Source organism: Mustela erminea, chromosome 8 (genome assembly GCF_009829155.1).
Source record: "Mustela erminea isolate mMusErm1 chromosome 8, mMusErm1.Pri, whole genome shotgun sequence".
NCBI lineage: Eukaryota > Metazoa > Chordata > Mammalia > Carnivora > Mustelidae > Mustela > Mustela erminea.
Genome location: NC_045621.1, coordinates 110,679,077 through 110,689,529, shown reverse-complemented (window position 1 = coordinate 110,689,529; position 10,453 = coordinate 110,679,077).

Genomic DNA, 10,453 nt, shown 5'->3' with positions numbered 1-10,453 from the left:
GAAGAGAGAAGAACCATATGGTTACCTCAATTGGTGAAGAAAAAGCATTTGACAAAATCTAGCATCTGTCCCTGACATAACTGCTGCAAAGTATAGGGATAGAGGGAATATTGGTCAATTTCATAAAATGTTTCTATGAAAAACCCACAGTGAATACTATCCTCTGGTATAAAAGCTTACAGCAATTACTTTGAAATCAGTAACATGACATGGATGCCCACTCTCACCACTCTTTTTCAACATAGGATGTGAAGTCCTAGCAACAGAAATCAGACAAAAAATAGAAATAAAAGGTATCCAAATTGGAAACCAAGAAGATAAACTCTCTCTCCTCACAGATGACATACTTGATATGGAATACCCAAAACACTCCGCACCCAATATACCAGAACTCATAGAGCAATTCAATAATGTGGCAGGATATAAAATCATGGTACAGAAATCAGTGGCTTTATTCTACATTATCAATGAAAATCCAGAAAGGAATATTAAAGAATCAATTCCATTTACTACAGCACACAAACCATAAGATACCTGGGAATAAACCAAACCCAACTGGTAAATGATTTGTACTCGAGGAACAAGAGAACACTCATGAGAGAAATGGAAGAAAACCAAAGAGACGGAAAACCACGGCATTCTCATGGATCAGAAAAATAAACATTGTTAAAATGTCTATACTCCCTACAGCAATCGATTCAATTAATGCCATTGCAATCAAATTTCACTGGTATCTTTCAAAGAGCTAGAACAAACACACGCCTAAAATTTGTGTGGAATCTGAAGTGACCCCTTATTGCTAAGAATTGCTGAAAAAAGAAACAAAACTGGGAGCACCACGTTGCCTGATTAAAAGAGCTACTATGAAGCTGTGATCACCAAGACAGCATGGGACTGGCATAAAAAGACCCATAGAGTAGTGGAACACAGTAGAGAGGTCAGATATGGACCATCAACTCTATGGCCAAATAATCTTCAAGAAAGCAGGAAAAAATGTACAGTGGAAAAAAGGCAGTCTCTTCAAAAAATGGTGCAGGGAAAACAGGGCAGTTCTATGTAGAAGAATGAAACTCGACCATCCTCTTACACCATACACAAAGATAAACACATAAGGGATAAAAGACCTCAATGTGAGACAGGAATCCATCAGAATCCTAGTGAAGAACATAGGCAGTAATCTCTTCGATATCAGCCACAGTGACTTCTTTCAAGATCTGTCTCCAAAGGCAAAGGAAACAAAAGCCAAAATAAACTTTGGGGACTTCATCAAAATCAGATATTTGCAAATGGCTGTACAGACAAAAGGTTGATATCCAGGATCTATGAAGAACTCCTCAACTCAACACACACAAAACTGAAAATCATATCAAAAAAATGGGCAGAAGATATAAACAGACACTTCTCCAATGAAGACATACAAGTGGCTATCAGACACCTGAAGAAATGTTCATAATCACTAGGCATCAGGGAAATTCAAATGAAAACCACATTAAGATGTCACCTTACACCACTTAGAATGGTCTAAAATAGCAAGAGAGGAAACAACATGTGTTGGAGAGGATCTGGGGAAAGGGGAATCCTCTTACACTGTGGGTGGGAATGCAAGTTGGTGCAGCCTGTTTAGAGAAGAGTGTGGAGATTCCTCAAGAAATTAAAAATAGAACTTCCCTATAACCCTGCAATTACACTCCTACGTATTTACCCTAACGATATAGATGGCGTGAAAAGAAGGGCCGTCTGTAACCCAAATTTATACCAGCAATGGCCACGTTTGCAAACTGTGGAAAGAACAAAGATGCCCTTCAAAGGATGAATGGATAAGGAAGATGTGGTCCATATACACTGTGGAGTATTATGCCTCCATTCAGAAAGGATGAATATCCAACTTTGGTAGCAACGTGGAAGGGACTGGAAGAGATTCTGCTGAGTGAAATAAATCAAGCAGAGAGAGTCAATTATCATATGGTTTTACTTCTGTGTGGAGTATAACAATTATCATGGAGGACAAGGGGAGATGGAGAGGAGAAGAGAGTGGAAGGAAATTGGAAGGGGAGGGGAACCATGAGAGACTATGGACTCTGAAAATGAATCTGAGGGCACCTTTTATTTCACTTTGTTGTCTGATTCATGTTGCTAGGACTTCCAATACTATGTTGAACAAGAGGGGTGAAAGTGGGCATCCTTGTCTTGTTCCTGATCTCAACGGGAATGCTGCAAGCTTTTTCCCATTGCAGATGATATTTGCTGTGAGTCTTTCATAGATAGATTTGATGAAGTTCAGGAATGTTCCTTCTATCCCTATACTTGGAAGCATTTTAATCAGGAACGGATGCTGGATTTTGTCAATTGCTTTTTCTGCATCAATTGAGAGGACCATGTAGTTCTTCTCCCTTCTCATATTAATTTGTTCTGTCACATTGATTGATTTGAGAATGTTTAACCATCCTTGTAGGCCAAGGATGAATCCACCTGGTCATGGTAGATAATCTTTTTAATGTGCTGTTGGATCCTGTTTGCTAGGATCTTGTTGTATGAATACAATACAAAGTATGTATGAATATAATACAAAGTATGTATGTTGTGTTATGGGCATAGAATAGGACCTATTATGGTAAGCAGTTTGTGTGTACTTCAATACAATGTGTATTTTGCTGTAGTTGGAAGAGTATTCCACAATTGTCAGGTCAAGTAGGTTGGTAGTGTTGTTCTAGTTTTGTGTATTTACTGATTTTTATTCTACGTGTTCTATCAAATATTGAAAGGGGTTTTGAAATCTCTGACTATAATTGTGGGTGTGTTTATTTCTCCTTTCTATTCCATAAATTTTTGCTTCATGTATTTTGAAGCTCTATTATTAGGTGCATTAATGTTTAGGATTATTATGTCCTCTTGACAGGTTGGCTTTTCTCTTTATCTTTTGAAGTGGTCCTTTTTATTTTTTTAAGACTTTATTTCTTTTTTTGACAGAGAGAGATCACAAGTAGGCAGAGAGCTAGGCAGAGAGAAAGAGGGGAAGCAGGCTCCCTGCTGAGAAGAGAGCCCAATGCCAGGCTTGATCCCAGGACCCTGAGATCATGACCTGAGCCGAAGGCAAAGGCTTAACCCACTGAGCTACCCAGGCGCCCCGAAGTGGTCCTTTTTATCCCACATTATATTTTTTGCTTTGAAATCTACTCTGTTATTAATATAGTTACCTAATTTTCTTTTGATAATATTAGCATGGTGTGTACTTTTCCATTCTTTTACTCTTACTTGATTTATTTCTTTATGTTTATTTTTTATTTTTATTTTTTTATTTATTTGAGAGAGAGTGAAAGTGAGAGATCACAGAAGGAGAGGGAGAAGCAGACTCCCTGCTGAGTGGAGAGCCATGACCTGAGCCAAAGGCAGACGCTTAACCTACTGAGCCACCCAGGTGCCCCAGTTTCTTTGTGTTTAAAGTAGGCCTCTTGTAGGCAATTTGAGCCTTACTTTTCATCCAAAATGACAATCTCTGCCCTTTTCATTTGAATATTTAGATCTTCACATTTAATGTGTTGGTTAATGTGACTGGATTTAAATCTACCATATTGCTATTTATTTTCTAGCTATTTATCTCATCTATTCTTTTTCCTCTTTTGTGGGGAGAACACTTATTTTGGATTAATTGAATATAGTTTTATAATTGCACGTTATCTCATTTGTTGATTTATTAGCTATAACCTTTTTAAGGCATTTATTTAGGGTTTAGAGTATGGATCCCTAACTTAGGTCAGTCTGCTGACACATGGCAGTCTAACAGTGTATGTCTTTTTCTCTTCCCTCAGCCTTTGTGCTATTGTTACATATTTTATTTTTACATGTTCTTAACTCCCTGTATTAGTTTGGTACAACTGCCACAACAAATTACTTCAAACTGAGTGGCTTAAACCACAGAAATTTATCATCTCACAGTTCTGAAAGCTGGAAGTCCAAGATCAAAGTGTGGACAGCACCATCTACCTTTTGAAGGTTCTAGGGAAGGATCTGGTGCACGACAACTCTTTCCTGATCTTGAACTCTTTTATGGTAGTTCCTTTGCTGTGGTAGCATAACTTAGTCTTCACATGTCATTTTCCCTGTGTGCGTGTCTGTGTCTAAATTTCCCCTTTTTATGGGGATGCCCGTTAGATTAGATTAGAGACCAACCCTACTCCATCCAGGTAAGACCTCATCCTAACTTAACTAATTTCATCAGCAATGATCCTGTTTCCAGCTAAGATTACATCTGGAGGTACTGGGGGTTAGTACTTCAACATATGAATTTTAAGGAACATAATTCTAAACCCATAACAGCACACAACATATTATTATTATTATATTGCTTTAAACAATTCATTATTTTTTAAAGAAACTTAAAAATAAGAAATAAAATCTTTTATACACTTGCAAGTATTGGCACTTCACTTTTTAAATTGCCAAATAAATATTAAATGGCTATATTACATGTTATTTATTCAAGAGTGTATGGATACTTGGGTTGTTTCTACTTTTGAGCTATTATGAATAATGTTATTATGAACATTTGTGTGCAAGTTCTTATGTAGACATGTATTTTTATGTCTCTTGGATAGATATATAGGAGTAGAATTGTTGGCTCATGTAACTTAAATATTGAGGAACTGCTAAAATTTTTTCTACAGTGGCTGTATAATTTCAGATTCCCACCAACAATGTATGAGGGCTTCAATTTTACCATATACTTGCCAACAGTTATTATCTTTTTAATGCTCTTGATTTTCATTTTCCTGATAGCTAATAATATTTGAGACACATTGACCATTTGTATATCTTCTTCAGAGAAATGTCTATTCAGATAATTTGCACATTTTTAATTGGGTTATTTGTCTTTCTATGAAGCTATAATAGTTCTTTATATATTCTAGATATCAGTTGCTTATTAGATATATGATTTGCAAAAATATTCTCCCATTATGCATAAAAGTTTTTAATTTAAATGGAATTCAGTTTATTTTTTCTTTTGTTTCTTGCGCTTTTGGTGTCATTTTGCTTCATGTGCAGCACAATATAGGGTTTTACTTTGTGATCTAATTAGAATTTTTTCTCAGTTAATGAATTAAATTCACTTTATTGATTTGACAGATATTTTTCTCTTTTGTATTGTAATTCTTTTGATACTAATAAGAGTTTGTGTTATCATTCTGTTTGCTTTCTTTATATGAAAGCTTTATATAATACCCTTGTTTCTTCCCTTGAAAGTTGCAGTGTATCTTGGATCCCACATTTTTCTTGTTATAGGATTATTTCTTGTTCTTAAGGGTTATTTTGCCAGAGTATAGTAACTTCTTTGAGAAAAAGGTCATGGAAAGAAATCTGAGACCTGCACATCTGAAAATAACTTTAGTTTGCCTTCTAGTTTGATTCACTGTTTGGCAGGTTTTAGAATTCAAGATACAAAATAGTCCCCCCCCCCAGTTTTGCAGATCTTGTCAATCTTTTCTAGTATATAATGGTTCTAAAAAGAATTTTGCTTTTCCTTTAAAAGTGGCCTTAAAAAAAAGTTCTCTCTAGGGGCACCTGGGTGTCTCAGTTGGTTAAGCATCTGCCTTCAGCTCAGGTCATGAGCTCAGGGTCCTGGGATCGAAACCCACAGCCACCTCCCGGCTCAATGGGGAGTCTGTTTCTCCTTCTCTCTTTGTTCTTGCTCCTGGCTCATTCTCTTTCTCTCTCTCAAATAAATAAAATCTTTTTTAAAAATATCTCTAGAACTTTGCTGGGTTATTTGCCTCTGATCTGAAAGTTTACAAGAGTGTGTATAAGTGTGTGTCTTTTTTTTCTTTCCAGATTTTATTTATTTATTTTACAGAGAGAGACACAGCAAGAGAGGGAGCACAAGCAGGGTGAATGGGAGAGGGAGAAGCAGGCTTCCCACAGAGCATGGAGCCCAATGTGGGGCTCCATCCCAGGACCCTGGGATCATGCCCAGAGCCACAAGCGGATGCTGAACCAACTGAGCCCAGGGCAGGTGCCCTAGTTTGGATCCTTTTCTATTCATTTGCTTGGCGCTTGAAGGGCTCTTTCAATTTGAAGACGTCTCGGTTCTGGGACATTTTCTTCTATTATTTCTTCAGTGACTTCCATTCTCATTTTTTTTTTCCCCCTGTTCTCTCTTTCTGGTATAGCTATTAGTCAGATCCTGAATATTTGTAAAAAACAAACAAACAAACAAAAAACCTGTTTTTACATTTTCTTTCTTTTGCATATTGATATTTCCTCAGCTTTATTTTTCAACTCTTTACTCATGGTAATGATTTTCTTACTTTTAAGTTCTCTTTGTTGTCCTCTGTTTCATTTTTTACAAGCAGACTTTATTTTCAAAAACCATTTTAGATTTACGGAAAAACTGATTTTTCAGTATGGTACAATACTGAAGATAGTACAGATAGTTCCTGCGTATTCCACACCCAGTTTATTGACATCTTACTTTAGTGTGGTACATTTGTTACATTTAATGAACCAATTTTAATACATTATTGTTAATGTTACGTTACGTTATTGTAGTCCATACTTTATTCAGATTTCCTTAGTTTTTTATCTAATGTCCTTTTCTGCTTCCGGATCCCATCCAGGATTCATTACCATTTAGTCATCATGTCTTCCTAGATTCCTCTTGACTGTGATAGTTTCTCAAACTTTCTTTGTTTTTTATGATCTTGACAGCTTTGAGGAGTGTTGGTCAGGTGTTTGTAGACTGTTCCTGTACTGGAATTTGTCTGGTATTTTCTTCATGGTTAGACTGCTGTTACTGGATTTGGGGAGGAAGACCATGGAGCTAAGACACCATTTTCCTTTTTTCTTTTTAAGATTTTATTTATTTATTTGACAGAGATCACAAGTAGGCAGAGAGGCAGGCAGAGAGAGAGAGAGGAGGAAGCAGGCTCCCTGCTGAGCAGAGAGCCCGATGTGGGGCTCGATCCCAGGACCCTGGGATCATGACCTGAGCTGAAGGCAGAGGCTTTAACCCACTGAGCCACCCAGGTGCCCCTAAGACACTATTTTCATCACATTATATCAAGGCAACATATCATCTTATTCACTGTGTATGTCACATCATTTTCTGCTATAAAACTATTCTTTTCTCAGTTTTCTACAGTGTATTTTTGGGGAAGAAATCACTATCTCCAGCTCACACTTAAGGAGTGGGGAATTATGCTCCATTTCCTGAGGGCAGAGTATCTACAGAAATTATTTGAAATTTTTCCACATAGGACATTTGTATCCCCATTTTTAAATTAACATATAATGTGTTATTTGCTTCAGGGGTACAAGTCTGTAAATCATCAGTCTTAAACAATTCACAGCACCCACCATAGCACACATCCTCCCAATGTCCATAACCCAGCCACCCTATCCCTCCCCCCATGCCCCCCCATAACCATCAGTTTGTTTCCTGAGATAGTCTTTTATGGTTTGTCTCCCTCCTGATCCCATCTTGTTTCATTTTTTCCCTCCCTAACCCCCATGACCCCCCCACCCTGTCTCTCAAATTCCTCAAATCAGAGAGAACATATGATAATTGTCTTTCTCTGATTGACTTATTTTGGTTAGCATAATACCCTCTAGTTCCATCTACGTCATTGCAAAATGTAAGATTTCATTTTTGCTGGCTGCATAGTATTCCATTGTATATAAAGCCTGCATCTTCTTTATCCATTCATCTGTTGATGGACATCTATGTTCTTTCCATTGTTTGGCTGTTGTGGACATTGCTATTATAACATTAGAGTGCACGTGCCCTTTCAGATCACTACAGTTCTATCTTTAGGGTAAATACCCAGTAGTGTGATTGCTGGGTTGTAGGGTAGCTCTGTTTTCAATTTTTGAGGAACCTCCATACTGTTTTCCAGAGTGGCTGCACCAGCTTGCATTCCCACCAGCAGTGTAGGAGGGTTCCCCTTTCTCTGCATCCTTGCCAACATCTGTCGTTTCCTGACTTGTTCATTTTAGCCATTCTAGGACTGGTGTCAGGTAGTATCTCATTGTGGTTTTGATTTGTATTTCCCTGATGCCAAGTGATATGGAGCACTTTTTCATGTGTCTGTTGGCCATCTGGATGTCTTCTTTGCGGAAATGTCTGTTCATGTCTTCTGCCCATTTCTTGATTGGATTATTTGTTCTTTGGGTGTTGAGTTTGATAAGTTCTTTATCCCGCATTTTTAAATTTATGTTATCATTTATTTATGTCAATGTAGACTCCAGAGTATTTATTTTATATTTTGGGTTGTAATCCAGTACTTCAAACTCATCTAGGTTTGGCCATTGAGAACTCTTTCATTTGGCTCCTGTGTCCCTTGCCATAGTTCCATCAGAGATGGGGGTGGGGCAGCAGGTGTTGAGCAATTCCTTCCTTTTTTCTTTTTTTAAGATTTTGTTTGACAGAGAGAGAGAGAAATCACAAGTAGGCAGAGAGAGAGAGGGGAGGAAGCAGGCTCTCCACGGAGCAGAGAGCCCGACGTGGGGCTCGATCCCAGTACCCTGGGATCATGACCCGAGCCGGAGGCAGAGGCCTTAACCCATTGAGCCACCTGAGCAATTCCTTCCTTTATGGCACTGTAAGATGCTGTAAGCTTATCTTGGATATTTCTTGCCCCAGGTGTAGAATCACCCATTTCTTCAAAGATCCCTGGTTCTTGTTATTGGAGGATGGTATTAGAAACCAAGATCTGGGCACTAGGTGTGCTTGTTGCTACTGGGGTGTTGTTGCATCTAGGTCTTCTCTGCTGACAGAGCAAGGATGTGTGTGTGTGTGTGTGTGTGTGTGTGTGTGTGTGTACTAATCCATGTGTGTAAGTAGATCTCTAAATATTTCTGTGTGTAAGCTACACATGAGTTCATACTGGTGTTCTCTATTACCATATGGATTATTCTAGCCTTTCCTCTTCCTTATCTGCAAACTCCCAGTCTACCACTGAAGAATCTGGATTTCACCCTCTGCCATCCTTTTACTGTTTAGTTCTAGAATCTCTAAAGAGCAATATCAGAATTGCTAACTCATTCACCTATGGGAAACAACTTTATCAACAAAAGTACAGTGTTTACATGCAGTCCTTTATGCAGGTTGACACCTTTACTCCAACCCCCTCCAGTGAGGTTGTTTCATGTATTAGTAATACATTAGTGGGTTTTTGGTTTTTTGGTTTTTTTTTTTTTTTTTTTTTGGCGGCGGGGAGGCTCACAGTCTGTATTCCATCATAGGATTTTCCCAACATCCTAAACAATTTTTTAAAATTTGCACACTGTAAATTCCGATGGGTTTTGACAAATGAAGAATGTCATGTATCCATCATTTAAGTATTATAGTAGTAGTATAGTTTCACAGCCCTAAAAAATCCCTTTTGCTTCATCCATTTAACCTCTTTAGTTGGACTTACACAGTAAGTAGCATTTCCGGACTGAGTTATTTCAATCAGCACTATGCATTTAAGGTCCATCCATATCTTTTGATGGCTTGATAGCTAATTTTCAAATACCAAATAATATTCCGTTTATGATCATAGCACAATTTGTTTATTTGTTTACCTATTGAAGGAGATCTTACTTGTTTCTACATTTGGCAAATGTAAATAAAGCTGCTATAAATATGTCTATTTAGGTTTTGTTTGGGCATAAGTTTTCAAATCAGTTGGGTAGATACCTAAGAGCACAATTGCTAGATCATGTGGTAAGGCTATGATTAGCTTTGTAAGAAACTGCCAATCTACCTTCCAAAGTGGCTGCACTATTTTGCATTCATACCAGCAATAAATGAAATTTCCTGTTGCTCCACATCCTTGACAGCATTTGGTATGGTCAGCGGTTTGGATTCTAGCCATTCTAATAGCCGTGAAATGGTATCTTGTTGTTTTAATTTGAAATTCCCTAATGGCATATGATGTTCAGCACCCTTTTATATACTTATTTCCCAACTGTATATTTTCTGATGAGGTGTCTATTTAAGATGTTTTGCCCATTTTTGAAATTGGTTCTCTATTTCATTTTTAATTGCATTTTCTTTTTACCTAAGGATGTAATTTTTAAAAGATCTCTTTGACAAAATTAACTTTTTCTTTTTAAGTTCTCTTTCATCTTCTGAATTTCTGTCTTTCCTCTAGAGTGTTTTTTCTTTCTTTATTTGGGTTTTTACTTTCACATCAAGGATTTTCTTCAAATATCCAGTGAGCCTTAGTTCATATTTTTTTCCTTTAAACCATCTTATTGTGGAAAATAAGTAACGCATGTACAGAAAAAAGAAAGCATGAAAACAAGTGTTCAACTGAATGAATTTTTGTTCAAATCAAGAAATAGAACATTACCGGCACTCTAGAAGCTTTCTGTATATATGCCTCTTGCCTGTCATTATACTCTAACTTCCTCTCTACCAGCTTATTAATATCCCAGCTAGCCATAATCATCTCCTTTAAAAAAAAATAGTTTT